Here is a 20,092-nt window from a genome sequence, read left to right as displayed (position 1 = left end):
GTGGCAGCGGCTCTCAGAAGTAAAGATGGGAAGAGGATCACCAATCCCCCTAATTCTGCGCCGACAAATAGTGGAGCAATATCAGAAAGGAGTTCGACAGGGTAAAATTGCAAAGAGTTTGAACATATCATCATCTACAGTGCATAATATCATCAAAAGATTCAGAGAATCTGGAAGAATCTCTGTGCGTAAGGGTCAAGGCCGGAAAACCATACTGGGTGCCCGTGATCTTCGGGCCCTTAGACGGCACTGCATCACATACAGGCATGCTTCTGTATTGGAAATCACAAAATGGGCTCAGGAATATTTCCAGAGAACATTATCTGTGAACACAATTCACCGTGCCATCCGCCGTTGCCAGCTAAAACTCTATAGTTCAAAGAAGCCGCCGTATCTAAACACGATCCAGAAGCACAGACGTCTTCTCTGGGCCAAGGCTCATTTAAAATGGACTGCGGCAAAGTGGAAAACTGTTCTGTAGTCAGACGAATCAAAATTTGAAGTTCTTTATGGAAATCAGGGACGCCGTGTCATTCGGACTAAAGAGGAGAAGGACGACCCGAGTTGTTATCAGTGCTCAGTTCAGAAGCCTGCATCTCTGATGGTATGGGGTTGCATTAGTGCGTGTGGCATGGGCAGCTTACACATCTGGAAAGACACCATCAATGCTGAAAGGTATATCCAGGTTCTAGAGCAACATATGCTCCCATCCAGACGACGTCTCTTTCAGGGAAGACCTTGCATTTTCCAACATGACAATGCCAAACCACATACTGCATCAATTACAGCATCATGGCTGCGTAGAAGAAGGGTCCGGGTACTGAACTGGCCAGCCTGCAGTCCAGATCTTTCACCCATAGAAAACATTTGGCGCATCATAAAACGGAAGATACGACAAAAAAGACCTAAGACAGTTGAGCAACTAGAATCCTACATTAGACAAGAATGGGTTAACATTCCTATCCCTAAACTTGAGCAACTTGTCTCCTCAGTCCCCAGACGTTTACAGACTGTTGTAAAGAGAAAAGGGGATGTCTCACAGTGGGAAACATGGCCTTGTCCCAACTTTTTTGAGATGTGTTGTCATGAAATTTAAAATCACCTAATTTTTCTCTTTAAATGATACATTTTCTCAGTTTAAACATTTGATATGTCATCTATGTTCTATTCTGAATAAAATATGGAATTTTGAAACTTCCACATCATTGCATTCCGTTTTTATTTACAATTTGTACTTTGTCCCAACTTTTTTGGAATCGGGATTGTATTTTAATGAAAGAGTTGGTGGAATTTCAATAATAATAATAATAATAATAATAATTACAGCACATACTGTACATGTGGAAGTTGTGTTCTGTTCCTTTGTCTAGATCAGGAACTCGTGAATACGGTCCACCGTGCCTGTAAGCTTAGTGATGGTGAAGGTTGGTGGAATGATATGGTGTAATGTGAGGAGGTCATGGATCATGGTGTTGAGTTTACGGTTGTGGCGGACATTAAAGTGACTCGAGTGAGCAGAAAAGCTGTCCCTGGCTGTGTCCGAGATCACTCACTCGTTCACTACTCCCGACTCCCTATATAGGGAATTACTATATAGAGGACTATACAGTGAGCTCATTGGTAAAATCAAAAGACGCTTTCGGACACTAGTCCGTCGCGCCGGTATTTACGTCATTACTGTTGCACAATTAAAACGTGCCAGATCAGTCGGCTTGTGGGTTTCAAAATAATAAATCCATAGTACACTGAGCGTATTTCCAACATTAATCAATAAAAGTACCTGCAGCTTTCAGTTCTTTAAATCATGGCTGAATCTTTTCTTTCTTCTTTGTTGCTGCCTTTTATTAAATCACATTTGAGGCTTTTGATTAATCCCTCGCTCTGCATTGTAACTTTTATTCTGGTATTTTATCTGTCTTGTTCTATTTCAGCTTATTTTCTATTCTCTTACTATTTTTTTAATTGTACTTCAATGTCTGTTTATAAAATGTTTCTTCCTCCGTCCGTTCACTCCAGCACACTTTCTTTTTATTTCAGCGCAGCTGCAATGCACGATAGGATTATTGCTTGATTAGTGCCCATTGGTTGCACACTACTTTTCACAGTGCATTGTGGGATACCATGAGTCCACTATATAGGGTGTAATAATTCTCACTGTATTGTGTTTTCCCTTCTCTCCTGACTCGAGATTAAGTTTTAAAAGCTGCATTACAATGATTTTATAATATTTACTCTCTAAATGTCTTTGAATAAAATAATTATATTTTATCATTTTGCTTTACAGTCAACTTCAGCTTCAGCTTTTTGCAAATCTATGACCAGCATTGGGGGCGGCATGGTGGTGTAGTGGTTCACACTGTCGCCTCACAGCAAGAAGGTCTGGGTTCGAGCCCCGTGGCCGGCGAGGGCCTTTCTGTGCGGAGTTTGCATGTTCTCCCCGTGTCCGCGTGGGTTTCCTCCAGGTGCTCCAGTTTCCCCCACAGTCCAAAGACATGCAGGTTAGGTTAACTGGTGACTCTAAATTGACCGTAGGTGTGAATGTGAGTGTGAATGGTTGTCTGTGTCTATGTGTCAGCCCTGTGATGACCTGGCGACTTGTCCAGGGTGTACCCCGCCTTTTGCCCGTAGTCAGCTGGGATAGGCTCCAGCTTGCCTGCGACCCTGTAGAAGGATAAAGCGGCTAGAGATAATGAGATGAGATGAATGAGATAAATCTGGAGGTATTTTTCTGTTTAAAAAAAAAACACAAGGCCTCGCAATTACAAATTCTCATCAATTAATGTTAAGTTTAAGATCAGAGTTTGGACTTTTTTAGACAATTTTACTAAAAAAAAAAAAAAGTATTTTTTTCATTAGCATAATTTGTGTAATTCATTTTTTTTAATGTAAATAAATTTAACAGATGAAGCGAAAGTGAGTCAAACAGACAGATGAAAGTTGATATCCATATAAATTAGTGTGAGTTTGATTTGACTATATGTTTTGGATATATTTAGCAAATAAAATTTCAACAACAAAAAAAAAACTGCACAGGAACATAATTATACACTCACCGTCCACTTTATTAGAAACACCCCCACATCCACCTGCTGTTTTGTGCAGTTCTGTAATCAGCCGATCCCTCGACAGCAGCACGATGCATCAAATCCCACAGATACAAATCAAGAGCTTCAGTTAATGTTCACAATGTTCAAACATCAGAACGGGAAACACTGTGATCTCACAGTGAAGTGTGACTTTCTCTCACTGTGGTATGGGTGTTGGTTTGAGCCAGATGGACTGGTTTGAGTATTTCAGAAGCTGCTGATCTCCTGGGGTTTTCACACACAACAGTCTATAGAGTTTACACAGAATGGTGCAGAAAACAAAAAACACTGAGTGAGTGAGCGAAAGTTCTGTGGGTGGAAACAAACGCCTTGTTGGTAAGAGAGGGTCAGAGATCAGAAAATAGACAGATTGCTTCGAGCTTTTTTTTTTTTTGCCAGGAAGGATATAGTAACTCATATAATCACTCTTTACAACCGTGGTGAGCAGAAAAGCATCTCAGCATGCAACAGCAGAAGAACACATTGGATTCCACTCCTGCAGCCAAGAACAGGGATCTTAGAATCAACAACACGTTCCTATTAAAGTGGCCGGTGAGTGTGTAAATTAGTATGACAGTGTATTCAGGCCACTGTAAGTAAAAAAAAAAAAAATGAAGCTGAAGTTTGGGGATAATATTCTGAGCGAAAAAAAACCTCTGAGTTTCCGAGATTAAAAAGATAGAAAGTCCAAGGTTAAGAAGTCACAAATTTATGAGAAAAAGTGAGACTGTGTTTCCTGTAGCTCTCAGCTCAGTCGTGTTGTCTGTGGTGTGATGTTGATCCAAGTCAAGTCAAGTTTATTTGTATAGCGCTTTTAACAATAAACATTGTCGCAAAGCAGTTTTACAGAATCTGAACGACTTTAAACATGAGCTAATTTTATCCCTAATCTATCCCCAATGATGAAGCCTGTGGCGACGGTGTCAAGGAAAAACTCCCTCAGACGACATGAGGAAGAAACCTCGAGAGGAACCAGACTCAAAAGGGAACCCATCCTCATTTGGGCAACAACAGACAGCATGACTATAACATTAACAGTTTTAACATGAAGTCAGTTTCGTTGATGTTATAAACTCTTCATTGATGGAAAATTGAGTGCAAAACTGTTCATGACAACTGCAGTCCTAAAGTTAGCAAGTCAACTGTAGTCCTCAGCCATAAAAGCATTACTGTAAGAGTCCAGAGCGTCCTCCAGGTGTGACTTTCAACTGTCCTCATGGGGCCGTCCTCCACAGGAGCGATGCGATGAGACTCCAACCAGACACAGGGCACCAGGATGGATCAGGCAGGTCCGAGGAACAGAAGAGGTTCAGCATCTCGATCTCAGGACTGACATGTAACTCAGAGGGACAGATTTGGGGGGGAGGGAGAGAAAACACAGGTTGTTAGGTATGCCCAATGTCACCTGAATAAGTAGGAACAGTATACATATTGCACTGAGTACAAGCAGGGACTCCGGCAACTAACTCTGACAGCATAACTAAAAGGGGAGAGCCAGAAGGTAACACAGGCATGAGGGGCCCCGGGACATAAAGCAGCAGCCACTACACCGTCAACAAACTCGAGTGAGCAAGCGAGTGGGGACTGACAGCATCCATACATCCCAGTTTACCAAAACACTCTGTCTGAGGACCCTCCAGATCTACACCTTTACCTCATAAACACCATTAACACAAGGCTTGACTAAACAGATATGTTTTCAGCCGAGACTTAAACACTGAGACTGTGTCTGATTCCCGAACACTACTTGGAAGGCTGTTCCATAACTGTGGGGCTTTGTAAGAAAAGGCTCCGCCCCCTGATGTAGCCTTCACTATATGAGGTACCAGCAGATAGCCTGCACCTTTTGATCTAAGTAGGCGTGGCGGGTCATAGAGGAGCAGAAGTTCACTCAGGTACTGTGGTGCGAGACCATTCAGTGCTTTAAAGGTCAATAGTAGTATTTTATAATCAATACGAAATGTGATTGGGAGCCAGTGCAGTGTGGATAAGACAGGGGTGATGGGGTCATATTTTCTAGTTCTAGTAAGGACTCTTGCTGCTGCATTTTGAACTAACTGGAGCTTGTTTATGCACTTATTGGAACATCCAGACAGTAAGGCATTACAGTAATCCAACCTGGAGGGAACGAAAGCATGAACTAGTTTTTCCGTGTCATGTAGTGACATTAAATTTCTTATCTTAGCAATATTTCTGAGATGAAAGAAAGCTATCCGGGTGATGTTATCAATGTGAGTTTTGAATGAAAGACTGGGGTCAATAATCACTCCGAGGTCTTTTACTGCTGCACGTGAAGAAACAGAAAGGCCATCCAGAGTTACTGTGGAATCAGAAAACTTACTTCTAGCTGCAGGTGGTCCGAGTACAAGTACTTCAGTCTTGTCAGAGTTAAGCAGAATGAAGTTAATAAGCATCCAGTGTCTAATGTCCTTCACACATTCCTCAATTCTATAAAGCTGGTGTCTCTCATCAGGTTTTGCAGAAACATACAACTGTGTGTCATCAGCATAACAGTGGAAACTAATACAATGTTTACGAATAATATCACCCAGAGGGAACATATATAAAGAAAAAAGCAGTGGACCCAAGACAGAACCTTGTGGAACACCAAACTTTACCTCAGTATGTCTAGAAACATCACCATTTACATCAACATACTGATAGCGATCAGTTAAATAAGACCTGAGCCAGGAGAGGGCCGTTCCCTTAACTCCCACAACATTTTCTAGTCTATCCAGAAGAATGGAATGATCAATGGTATCAAATGCTGCACTAAGGTCAAGCAACACAAGCAGCGAGACACAGCCCTGATTAGACGCCAACAGTAGGTCATTTACTACTTTAACCAGAGCTGTCTCTGTGCTATGATGAGGTCTAAATCCTGACTGATACATTTCATGGATGTTATTCCTATGTAAATATGAGCATAACTGCTGTGCCACAGCTTTTTCAAGGATCTTGGAGATAAAGGGGAGGTTTGATATTGGCTGATAATTAGACAGCTGACAGGGATCAAGGTCAGGTTTTTTAATCAGGGGTTTGATAACTGCTAGTTTAAAGGATTTGGGTACATAGCCAATCGTAAGGGAAGAATTTATTATTTTTAGAAGCGGTTCAATTACTTCAGGTATTATCTGTTTGAATAGATGTGTCGGTAAGGGATCTAGTACACAAGTTGAGGCTTTTGATGCTGAGATTAATGAAAGTAATTCAGTTTATTTTAGGGGAGTAAAACATTCTAACTGATGATCTGATACAGTTATATGGTTAACTACAGGGTCACTTACATTGTCTGACCTTAAATTAGTAGTTTGAATTTTTTGTCAGATATTCTCAATTTTCTCATTAAAAAAATTCATGACGTCGTTGCTATTACATACTGCAGGTATGCATGTGTCTATAGTGGACTTATTCCTGGTTAATTTTGCTACAGTATTAAATAGGAATCTAGGATGATAGTTTATTTCAAACATGTAAACAGACAATGAATAAATAAGCAGATAACAAGAAAAACAAAACAGCATTTGCAACAAAAACACGTAAAAAGCCACTAAATTAGAAAATAAACCTTAAATAATATAGGTAATAATAATATATCAAAACAAAACAAGACAAAAATACAAACAAGGACGCACTAAGCAGTTTTGAGTTTACATGTCCGAAAAGGAGTGGGCTGAAGTAAAAACTTATTTAATCCCACCCCTCTACTTTAGTCAATATAAATTGATTATCGAGCTTCCTTATATATACACACACATACATACACTGTATATTACTCATTACTTCAACTATTCAGATATCAATTCTCAATTAATTATATGTGTATATCCATATGTCTACACACAAGTTTACTACAAATACCACGCTCACAATGGAGAACAAAATAAAAACAAAACAAATAGACGAAGACTTAAAAAAAGAAAAAAAAGAAAATTTACACAATAAACAGCCAGTTATGATTAATCCCCTTCATCCTTATACCTTGTGAAAATCCAATTTTTGTACATCTTTTTAAACCGCTTCATGTCTGGACATCCCTTGAGCTCCTCATTTAAACCGTTCCACCGCTTCACCCCACAAACAGAAATACAAAAACTTTTCTTGGTTGTGTGCACCCTATAATTTTTAAATTTAAATAAACCCCTTAAATTATAACTCCCATCTCTTTCAGTGAACAGTTTTTGAATATTATGTGGTAGTTGATTATTGTTTGCTTTGAATAATATTTGTGCTGTTTGATAGTCCACCAGATCTGCAAATTTCAGTATTTCTGACTGTAAGAATAATGTATTTGTATGATCCCGATAACCAGTCTTGTGTATCAGTGGCGGCTGCTGGTTTTTAAAACAGGGGAAGCCCATTTTACGCATTCATCGTAAAACCTGTAGGCCGGATATCAAAGTATAGAAAGGTGTGCCCCATTAGCATAGTGAACTAGACAACCCTACCTAGTGGCAGAAAGTATTTTTGCTTGTACATTTCATGTTATAGTCTGGCTTGCCAGGCTAGTGCCTCATATCCTTAATCAAAAATATCAAACATCCAAAAATCACTGGCTATTCAATGAAGAGCCTTGAACATCATACCCTGATATGCAACACAGAGTCTTTAACACAACACCCAGCTGTGCAACACATCCTTGAACATCTTCTGCAACACAGTCTGGAAATTCATAACCAGGTAGGCTATGCAACACACACAACCTTGAATATTATACCCAGGTATAACCTATAACACAGAGCCCACCATTCTCTTAACATTACTGAACAATATACACACTTCACATTCATGAACATGAACACTATTTATACACAAATTCTGCCCTCCGCTCCTTTTCCAGAAAATGGTCTGTGACCCTGTCATACCAGCTGGTTGTGCTTTCCAGAGACTTCACCAATTTCTGTTAGCAGCTAGCACTGCAGATCCCTATAAGGCTCAAGCTAGCCTACAACCAGATTGAACTACAAATGAAATAAACGAGTGAATTCACGAATGATCAAACTGATAGAATGGATGAAAGTTAACGGAGCATAACGAGTAATATTTACATTTATTTACAGAGTAATGTACAGAGACATCAATCAGAAGAAATGTTTATTGAAAAGAAATTCGGACAGCACTTTAGCACACGACTACACTTTCTCGACATCCGCTAGGGACTGACTGATCATGCTTCCGTGTTCCTCGCCAAAGTACCGCCCTCCTCATGTCTTTCAAACACTACCTCCAATAATCCTTTATCAGCCCGGCTTCTTGTCCCTCCCACTGTCTCGTTTAGTCCCAGAGAAGCCCGGCTTCCCTGGAAGTGATGATTTTGTTGATTTTAACCAATAACAACTAGCCGAAATTGGCTGTTCAGAGCCGTCTCGTAGACTGCAACGGATACCCGGCTGCCAGTCAGTGTTGCCAGATACTGCTGACGTTTTCCATCCCAAAATATGTTCAAAACCCGCCAAAATGCACTTAAAACCGCCCAATCTGGCAACACTGCTGCTAGTCCATAGAGCCCATTGAAATAAGAAAGGTTACAGCCTGGCAGCAAAGGTGATTCTCGTAGCGAACTGCAAGTTCGTCAGACATCACTCAAATAAGTTACAGGATAGTTATGAACATAAATAAAATCTTGGGCATATATTATGTTACGCAAGTTTTTGTTTTAATGAGAATTCAACGTCGTAGAAGCCGCAGTTTGGGGAGAGAATTTTAGGGGAAGCTCGGCTTCCCTTGTTGTCTCTGAGAAATCGCCCCTGTTGTGTATAATCCTTATTGCTCTTTTTTGGAGAATGAATAATGAATGTATTGTATTTTTGTAATTATTGCCCCATACCTCTGCACAGTAACTTAAATAAGGTGAAACCAGGGAACAGTAAAGAATCCGGAGTGAATTGTGAACTAGAAACTGTTTGACGTTGTTTAATATTGCAATACTTCTTGATACTTTGGATTGTATGTTTTTTATATGTGGTTTCCAGCTGAGTTTTTCATCAATACTTGTTCCAAGAAATGTGATTTCCTTAACTCTTTCTATAATAAGCCCATCTATTTGAATATTTATTTGTGTGTTTGTTTTGTTGTTACCAAATAATATTACTTTGGATTTGTTCCAGTTTAATGATAATTTGTTACTGTTGAACCATGTTATTAATTTACTTATTTCTGTTGTGATCTCCTGCAATTGTTCCATTAAATTATCACCAGAAAAGAGGATATTTGTATCGTCAGCAAACAAGACAAGCTTCATTACTTTAGATACACTACATATGTCATTGATATATAGTATAAAAAACTTTGGTCCTAACACTGACCCCTGGGGAACACCACAAGTTATGTCCAAACATGAGGAAGAGCAATCTCCCAGATTCACAAACTGTCTCCTGTTACTTAAATAGCTTTTAACCCAGTTTAAAACTATACCCCTGATGCCATATCGTTCCAGTTTTTTTATTGTCATGATTTATTGTATCAAATGCTTTCTTTAAATCAATGAATATTCCAACTGCATGTTTTTTCTGCTCTATGGAATTGATTTCTTCAACTAATTCTATTAAAGCCAGTGATGTTGATCTATGTGCTCTAAATCCATATTAACTGTCACCAAGTAAATTATGTTTGTCAATAAATTTATCCAATCGGTTATTGAAAAGTTTTTCGAGAATTTTGGAGAATTGCGGAAGTAGTGAAACAGGTCTGTTGTTTGTGAAGTGGTGTTTGCTCCCAGTTTTGTACAGAGGAATGACTTTTGCTGTTTTCATTCTGTTTGGAAATGTACCAGTTAGAAATGACAAATTGCATATATATGTGTGAATGGTTTGGATATTCCATCAATAACATTTTTCAATATCATCATGTCAGTGTCATCACAGTCGGTAGATTTTTTGTTCATACATTTCCCAACAATATCAACAATTTCTTTTTCTTCCACTGCTGTAAGGAACATTGACAAAGAATTATTATTTATCAAATTGCCCAGATTTTCAGCAGATGTTCCTGGATCCGGGATTTGTTCTGTTAAGATTGGTCCTACGTTTACAAAGTAATGACTGAAACTATTAACTACCACATCCATATTATATTCATCTTTGTCATTATTAAAAAGGATTATTTTTGTTATCTTCTATTAGGGAAGAGAGATATGTTGATCTCGCAGCACTAAGAGCTTTTCTATACTTCAGGAAGCTCTCCTTCCACGCTAATTTGAACACTACCAATTTTGTTTGACGCCATTTACGTTCCAATTTTCGAATGGTCTGTTTTAATGTGTGAGTGTCATCATTATACCAGGGTGCTAATTTTTTGTCTCTGACCATTTTCCTTTTAAGAGGAGCTACATTATCTAAAATATGGCGGAACGTTGACTCTAAGCATTCAGTTGCCTGATCAAGTTCTGCAGGGGCTGACAGTGACCCAATCAAAGTTGATAACTCTGGGAGATCATTTATAAAGCTCTGTGCAGTAGTTGACGTGAAAGTACGTTTAATACAGTAGTGTGGTGAGGTGCATATATTATTACTCAGACATATTTTGAATGAAGGGGCGGCACGGTGGTGTAGTGGTTAGCGCTGTCGCCTCACAGCAAGAAGGTCCGGGTTCGAGCCCCGTGGCCGGCGAGGGCCTTTCTGTGTGGAGTTTGCATGTTCTCCCCGTGTCCACGTGGGTTTCCTCCGGGTGCTCCGGTTTCCCCCACAGTCCAAAGACATGCAGGTTAGGTTAACTGGTGACTCTAAATTGAGCGTAGGTGTGAATGTGAGTGTGAATGGTTGTCTGTGTCTATGTGTCAGCCCTGTGATGACCTGGCGACTTGTCCAGGGTGAACCCCGCCTTTCGCCCGTAGTCAGCTGGGATAGGCTCCAGCTTGCCTGCGACCCTGTAGAAGCATAAAGCGGCTAGAGATAATGAAATGAAATGAGATATTTTGAATGAGATGAGATAATGATCTGAGATAATTTCAGACTGTGGAAGTATGACTATATTGTCTACGTTTAATCTGAATGTTAGTATTAGATCAAGGGTGTGACCACCATTATGGGTCAGTCCTATGACATTCTGATTAATCCCGACTGAATCTAAAATGGACACAAACGCTGTTTTTAAAGGGTCTTCTGGGTTATCGAAGTGAATATTAAAATCTCCGACAACTAAAGTGTGGCAGCGGGGGCGTGGTCAAGCGCCGGTCTGTGACAGGAGGGCGGAGTCAGGGAAGGTAAGTGGCAGAATCGCTTCACCTGAGTGTGATTAACCTATGTTTTGTGTGTGTTCTCCCCAGTAAACCGCGCCCTATTTAAGGAGGGAAAGTGAGAGCAGAGGGGAGGGATGTTCCAGAGGAGACGACAGTCTGTGTGTGCGCGTCAGCCTCTTAGACTGAATTCTGTGTGTTAGACTGAAAAGTTTGACAATAAAACCCAGTTGTCATCCTGATCTCTGTCCTGCCGTCTTCTGTGCTCCACCCACACCTTGTACACGCCACAGTGGTGCCGAAACCCGGGAAAGGTGGAGCACCTGTCCTGCAGCCCCATGGAATCCTCCCCGTTCGCGGACTTGGTCCACGCCCTCGCCACGGCTCAGCAGAGCCAGCACCAGGCACTCGTCACGCTCCGGAAGGAGCAGGAGCGCCGCTTCGAAGCCCTGGTGCTTGATCAACAGGAAGACCGAGAGGCGTTCCGGCGCCTCCTCGCGTCGGCGGGATCCACCAGCGCCCCGGCCGCGGGCCCATCTCCCATCACCTTGACTAAGATGGGCCCGCAGGACGACCCCGAGGCGTTCATCACGTTATTCGAACAGGTCGCCGAAGCCTCGGGGTGGCCGATGGAGCAGCGCGCGGCGCGCCTCCTCCCCCTCCTGACGGGAGAGGCGCAGTTAGCCGCACTACAGCTCCCCGCCGACCACCGGCTGGCCTACGCCGACCTTCGCCGGGCTGTCCTCCAGCGCGTGGGGCGCACGCCGGAGCAGCAGCGCCAGCGCTTCCGCGCGCTACGAATGGAGGAAGTCGGCAGCCCGTTCGCGTTCGGCCAGCAGCTCCGGGATGCCTGCTGGCGGTGGCTGAGGGCCGAAGATCGCGACGCCGAGGGGATCATCGACCAGGTGGCGCTGGAACAGTTCATCGCCCACCTACCCGCCGTAACCGCGGAGTGGGTCCAGTGCCACCGCCCGGCGTCGCTGGATCAGGCCGTAGGACTGGCGGAGGATCATCTGGCGGCTGTCCCGGCGGCAGGACAATGGAGGACGTCAGCTTCTCTCTCCTCTTCTCTCTCTCCCTCTTCTCTCTCTCTTCCCCCTCCTCCTGTGTCCCGTCCTCGCCCCATTCCCCCACCTCGGAGGCGGGGGCCGGCTCCACCCCAGCCAGCCCGCCGCACCCGTGGTGCCCTCCCGTTTCTCCCTTCTGCGTCTGTCTCTCCCCCCCCTCAGGTGAGTGACCCTCAATCCACAGCTGCAGAGGGGAGGCCCGGGCCGGTTTGCTGGTGCTGCGGGGAACCGGGCCACCTGCAGCAACAGTGTGCCGCGATGGAGGTGGGGGCGGTGGTGCGGATCCCCGACGTGCCAGAGGCTGCCCTCGATCAGGCCGGAGCGTATCGCATACCGGTAAGTGTACAAGGGGCGACATATCAGGCGTTGGTGGATTCGGGGTGCAACCAGACCTCGATCCGCCAAAGCCTGGTGCAAGACGAGGCATTGGGGGGAGCACAAGGGGTGAAGGTGTTGTGTGTGCACGGGGATGTTCACTGCTACCCGTTGGTGTCGGTCCACATATATTTCAGAGGGGAAAAATCTATAGTGAAGGCGGCGGTTAATCCTCGCCTTACCCACTCTTTGATCTTGGGGACTGATTGGCCGGGATTTTGGGGGTTGATGGCACACCTAGTAAAGAGTGGGTCCTGCCCGTTAACGGGGGGGGCCCGGTGTCGTTTTGGCTGGAGCTGCGGTCGCAGAGCCGTCTACGTCATCTCCGCGACAGAGTGAGGAGCCCCCGGCCCCTCCTCTTTCTATTGGGGAGTCCCTCGCGGATTTCCTACTGGAACAATCGTGAGACGAAACTCTGCGACACGCGTTTGACCAAGTGAGAGTAATCGATGGTCAAACGCTCCAGCCGAATGCCACCCCGACCTTCCCCTATTTTTCCATTTTAAAGGATAGGTTATACCGAGTGACGCAGGACACTCAGACGAAGGAGCGTGTCACCCAGTTGTTAATTCCAAAGAGCCGCCGGGAATTGGTATTCCAGGCGGCCCACTTTAATCCCATGGCAGGACACCTCGGGCAGGATAAAACACTCGCCCGGATAATGGCCCGATTCTATTGGCCGGGGATTCGCGGCGACGTCCATAAGTGGTGTGCGGCGTGCCGCGAATGCCAGTTAGTAAATCCAGCGGCCATTCCAAAAGCACCCTTGCGCCCCCTACCATTAATCGAGACCCCGTTTGAAAGAATTGGGATGGATCTCGTCGGGCCATTAGATCGGTCGACACGAGGGTACCGCTTTATATTGGTTCTGGTGGACTATGCAACGCGATACCCGGAAGCGGTGCCTCTTCGCAATATCTCCGCACGTAGTATTGCAGAGGCCCTCTTCCACGTCATCTCCCGGGTCGGAATCCCGAAAGAGATTCTGACGGACCAAGGCACCTCGTTTATGTCACGAACACTGGCCGAACTGTATGGGCTACTGGGTATTAAGCCGATCCGCACCAGCGTGTATCACCCACAGACGGACGGTTTAGTTGAACGGTTCAACCGCACCCTCAAGAATATTATCAAAAAATTCGTAAGTGAGGACGCACGTAACTGGGATAAGTGGCTCGAACCCTTGTTGTTTGCAGTGCGAGAGGTCCCCCAAGCCTCCACGGGGTTCTCCCCGTTTTAATTATTGTATGGGCGTAAGCCGCGCGGCATCTTAGATGTACTGCGGGAAAATTGGGAGGAGGGACCTTCGCAAAGCAAAAATGAAATTCAATACGTTATGGATCTGCGCGCAAAACTCCACACACTCACCCACTTAACTCAGGAGAATTTGCGGCAGGCCCAGGAACGCCAAACCCGCCTGTACAACAAGGGCACGCGCCTTAGAGAGTTATTATCCCGGGAAAAAACGGCCTTTTCCACACCGTTTGGCTTACACCAGTTCGTCACACTTCCATTTGGGTTGTTTGGGGCGCCCGCTACGTTTCAGCGGCTGATGGACCGGGTCCTCCGGCCCCACGCCACCTATGCGGCCGCTTACTTGGATGATATCATCATTTATAGTAATGACTGGCAGCGGCACCAGCAACACCTGAGGGCCGTCCTTAGGTCGCTGAGGCGGGCGGGACTCACTGCCAACCCGAAGAAGTGTGCAATTGGGTGGGTGGAAGTACGGTATCTGGGCTTCCACTTGGGTAACGGGCAGGTGCGTCCCCAAATTAATAAGACAGCAGCGATTGCGGCCTGCCCGAGGCCCAAGACCAAAAAGGGGGTGAGACAGTTCCTGGGGCTGGCTGGCTATTATCATAGGTTTATACCTAATTATTCGGACGTCACCAGCCCGCTGACTGACCTCACTAAAAAGGGGGCGCCAGATCCGGTCCAGTGGACGGAGCAGTGCCAGCGGGCTTTCTCTGAGGTAAAGGCTGCACTGTGTGGGGGGCCACTTTTGCACTCCCCTGACTTCTCTCTCCCTTTTTTGTTACAGACGGATGCGTCGGACAGAGGGCTGGGGGCCGTTTTGTCCCAGCAGGTGGGGGGAGAGGATCGCCCAGTACTATACATCAGCCGAAAGCTGTCGGTGCGCGAGGGGCGCTACAGCACCATCGAGAAAGAGTGTCTGGCGATCAAGTGGGCGGTCCTCGCCCTCCGTTACTACCTGCTGGGGCGCTCTTTCACCCTCTGTTCGGACCACGCGCCCCTCCAGTGGCTCCACCGCATGAAGGATGCCAACGCGCGAATCACCCGTTGGTATCTAGCGCTCCAACCTTTCAACTTCAAGGTGGTCCACAGGCCGGGGGCGCAGATGGTCGTGGCGGACTTCCTCTCCCGTCAAGGGGGGGGGGGAGTCGGCTGCAGGCCGGACGGGCGCCCGGCCTGAGTCGGGCGGTGGGGGTATGTGGCAGCGGGGGCGTGGTCAAGCGCCGGTCTGTGACAGGAGGGCGGAGTCAGGGAAGGTAAGTGGCAGAATCGCTTCACCTGAGTGTGATTAACCTATGTTTTGTGTGTGTTCTCCGCACCCTATTTAAGGAGGGAAAGTGAGAGCAGAGGGGAGGGATGTTCCAGAGGAGACGACAGTCTGTGTGTGCGCGTCAGCCTCTTAGACTGAATTCTGTGTGTTAGACTGAAAAGTTTGACAATAAAACCCAGTTGTCATCCTGATCTCTGTCCTGCCGTCTTCTGTGCTCCACCCACACCTTGTACACGCCACATAAAGCTTTGTCTAAGGAAATAACCAGATCTGAGATAAAATCTGCAAATTCAGAAAGAAACTCAGAATATGGCCCCGGGGGCCTGTCAATAATAAGCAATGGAATTAACTGGGTAGACTTATTTTTCGAGGCTACATACATTATATGAGTATGAAGAACTTCAAATGTATTAAATTTATAACCAGGTTTTTGTGTTAATAAATAACCGTGACGCCTCCTCCTCAGCCAGTTAGACGAGGCTGGTGTATATAACTGTATCCAGGAGGACTCGCTTCATTTAATGCTATATATTCATTTGGCTTACTCCATGTTTCAGTTAAACGCAGTACATTAAACTCCTGATCAGTAATGAGTTCATTAACCATTAGCGCTTTAGATGTAAGAGATCTAATATTTAATAGCCCCACCTTTAGATCAAAGGTGCTGGCAGCAGCTGTACAGTCAGTATGATCTAATTTTATATTGATTAGGTTACTGGAACAAACTCTCTGAATATTTCTACCTTTTTGTTGAGCTCGGGGAACAGACACAGTCTCGATGTAGTGGACCCTGAGTGATGACTCTGTGCAGCTAGCAGACAGTCGGTTTAGCCTGTTCGTCTGCTCCCTGGCCTTGGCTCTGGATTGACAGAAATTGACTAGGCCTGTTCTGAAACTATGAGCTATGCTGCAGGAAATGAGAGCAGCACCTTCCCGAGTGGGATGGATACCGTCCTGCCCTAACAGGCCAGCAGTGCCCTCAAAATTAGCCCAATTATCTATAAAGCCCACACTGTTTTCAGAGCACCACCTGGACAGCCAGCAGTTCAGCGACCATAACCTGCTGTAAGCTACATCGCCACGCCGCATTGGGATGGGGCCAGAGCATACTACAGCATCGGACATCGCCTTCGCTAATTTAAACACCTCTACAAAGTTACTCTTAGTAACCTCAGACCGACGAAGGCATATATCATTAGCTCCTGCATGGATAACTATCTTTGAGAACCTGTGCTTGCCTAGGACCCTAAGATTACCTGCTATGTCCGGCGCCCTGGCTCCCGGTATACACCTGACTAAAGCTGCTGGTGCCCCTAAAGGCTGAGCTAATTTCACGTGCCGTATGATAGAGTCCCCTATAACCAGAGCTCTTTCAGGTTTCTCAGTGGGTGCATCACTAAGGAGAGCAAACCTGTTTGACACGTGATGTGGAGGGGAGTGGTGCTCCCGTGGACAAGCCTCAGCGGTAGCTTTGGCTCCACGCTTATGCCGCCGAGCTGTCACCCATTCGCCCCACTGTAAGGGCTCTAATGGCGGAGTTGGGGGATTACTAACTCCACCTAGGGCATCCAGACTTTCCCCTACAGAAACTACACTGTTCTCATTCTCACTGGCCTTTTCTAAAGCCTGGACACGCGCTTCTAGCACTGTAATCTTCTCCGTCAGAGAGCTAACTAATCTGCACTTTTCACAAATAAAGCTATTGCAAGCGGCCGAGAAAGAACAACTAAACATCCTGCACTCAGCACACTGAACAGGCTGAAGGTGTGCCATGATGAAAAGATTCACGTACTTTAATCGAAGATCTGTTGATATTAAAGCAGATCCGATGTGGATGGCCTCCACTTATGGTCTTTACACAGGAGGAGAAAAAAAAGAAAGCTTCTTGTCTCGGCGTTCTTCTGAAAAAAGAGAGAGAGAAAAAATGGAAAAAGGAAAGCAACAGTACAATAAAAATGAAGAGGATACTCAAAAATTATTTGTAGAAAATTTTTAAAAAGATTAATAATTAACGCCAACACTCATGGAAAAAAAGACTCGTCACAAACAAATCGGGAACCAGGAAGTGCGTAGCACAGAATGACTATTTGCCAAAATCTCTTCCAGACCTGCAAAGTGAAGCAATCTGGTTCTTTGACCAAAAAAACCCCACAATTTTTCCAAGTTTTTTTCTTGTAAATGTGTGACTTTTTAATATCAGAGAATATTAGAGTTTTGTTTCATAAGTTTATGACTTTAATGTTGAATTCCAAGTTTTTTTCTTGGAATATTACCTCCTTGCCTTTTTCTTTTAACCCTAATACACTGTCATAAATCAGTCCTCAGATTAAAAGAAAGAAATATTTGACTCTGTGAGTGGTGTATGTTGCTGATAAATCAATATACAACCCTGATTCCAAAAAAGTTGGGACAAAGTACAAATTGTAAATAAAAACGGAATGCAATGATGTGGAAGTTTCAAAATTCCATATTTTATTCAGAATAGAACATAGATGACATATCAAATGTTTAAACTGAGAAAATGTATCATTTAAAGAGAAAAATTAGGTGATTTTAAATTTCATGACAACACATCTCAAAAATGTTGGGACAAGGCCATGTTTCCCACTGTGAGACATCCCCTTTTCTCTTTACAACAGTCTGTAAACGTCTGGGGACTGAGGAGACAAGTTGCTCAAGTTTAGGGATAGGAATGTTAACCCATTCTTGTCTAATGTAGGATTCTAGTTGCTCAACTGTCTTAGGTCTTTTTTGTCGTATCTTCCGTTTTATGATGCGCCAAATGTTTTCTATGGGTGAAAGATCTGGACTGCAGGCTGGCCAGTTCAGTACCCGGACCCTTCTTCTACGCAGCCATGATGCTGTAATTGATGCAGTATGTGGTTTGGCATTGTCATGTTGGAAAATGCAAGGTCTTCCCTGAAAGAGACGTCGTCTGGATGGGAGCATATGTTGCTCTAATTGATAATTAGATGCAGTAATTGATGCAGTATGTGGTTTGGCATTGTCATGTTGGAAAATGCAAGGTCTTCCCTGAAAGAGACGTCGTCTGGATGGGAGCATATGTTGCTCTAGAACCTGGATATACCTTTCAGCATTGATGGTGTCTTTCCAGATGTGTAAGCTGCCCATGCCACACGCACTAATGCAACCCCATACCATCAGAGATGCAGGCTTCTGAACTGAGCGCTGATAACAACTTGGGTCGTCCTTCTCCTCTTTAGTCCGAATGACACGGCGTCCCTGATTTCCATAAAGAACTTCAAATTTTGATTCGTCTGACCACAGAACAGTTTTCCACTTTGCCACAGTCCATTTTAAATGAGCCTTGGCCCAGAGAAGACGTCTGCGCTTCTGGATCATGTTTAGATACGGCTTCTTCTTTGAACTATAGAGTTTTAGCTGGCAACGGCGGATGGCACGGTGAATTGTGTTCACAGATAATGTTCTCTGGAAATATTCCTGAGCCCATTTTGTGATTTCCAATACAGAAGCATGCCTGTATGTGATGCAGTGCCGTCTAAGGGCCCGAAGATCACGGGCACCCAGTATGGTTTTCCGGCCTTGACCCTTACGCACAGAGATTCTTCCAGATTCTCTGAATCTTTTGATGATATTATGCACTGTAGATGATGATATGTTCAAACTCTTTGCAATTTTACACTGTCGAACTCCTTTCTGATATTGCTCCACTATTTGTCGGCGCAGAATTAGGGGGATTGGTGATCCTCTTCCCATCTTTACTTCTGAGAGCCGCTGCCACTCCAAGATGCTCTTTTTATACCCAGTCATGTTAATGACCTATTGCCAATTGACCTAATGAGTTGCAATTTGGTCCTCCAGCTGTTCCTTTTTTGTACCTTTAACTTTTCCAGCCTCTTATTGCCCCTGTCCCAACTTTTTTGAGATGTGTTGCTGTCATGAAATTTCAAATGAGCCAATATTTGGCATGAGATTTCAAAATGTCTCACTTTCGACATTTGATATGTTGTCTATGTTCTATTGTGAATACAATATCAGTTTTTGAGATTTGTAAATTATTGCATTCTGTTTTTATTTACAATTTGTACTTTGTCCCAACTTTTTTGGAATTGGGGTTGTAAAATAATATAAACAGCATACAACGTTCACTGAAAAGGCTGGAGCGCAATGAACGTTGTATGCTGAGGTGGCTGTGCCACATTAAGCCTGAGGACAGAGTGAGTATCTCTGCCCTACAGGAGACACTTAAGCTTCAAGACCTGGAAAAAGCTCTTCGGCTAAAGTGCTTCATGTGGAACGGCCACATACAGAGAAGCAATGGGTGGACGGGACAGATTTTAGATTTCCATGTTAGAGGAAATAAGAAGGGGTAGACCCCTTAAGACCTGGGGTGAGCATGTGACAAAGGATCTCAGAGTGTCCGGTCTCAGAACTGTTGATGCTAAAGAGTGACAAGTATGGAAGAGGGCGTTAGGTCGCCATGCAATGTCAGACCCACTCGGAAGTGGAAAATGTGACGTTAAACCGGATAGTGAGTGAGTGAGTGAGTGAGTGGTGAAGGTAAAAGATTAATTCGGTGATATTGAGTGATATTTATAGCTGTATTCGGTGAAGCTAACTGGATTAACAGAGGTAAATATCACCACAAACAGCAGTGAGCTGGACGAGGAGGCGATGCGGAGCAGCTCATGGTGCTTCGCTTTCAATTTTGTTCAGGTGTAACGATCTGTGAAGAAAATGTGCTGAAGCTCGTAAGGCTGGAAAGGATTACAAACAGATTTCTAACCCTCGACTGCACACAGCTGCCCCCAAGCAACGGAAAACTTTCCTGAGCCCCACCTTCTGGCAAGCTTTAGCTCTGACTCAAATGTCAGTGTTGAGT

Source organism: Neoarius graeffei, chromosome 1 (genome assembly GCF_027579695.1).
Source record: "Neoarius graeffei isolate fNeoGra1 chromosome 1, fNeoGra1.pri, whole genome shotgun sequence".
Taxonomy (NCBI): domain Eukaryota; kingdom Metazoa; phylum Chordata; class Actinopteri; order Siluriformes; family Ariidae; genus Neoarius; species Neoarius graeffei.
Note: the sequence above shows the minus strand (reverse complement) of the source record.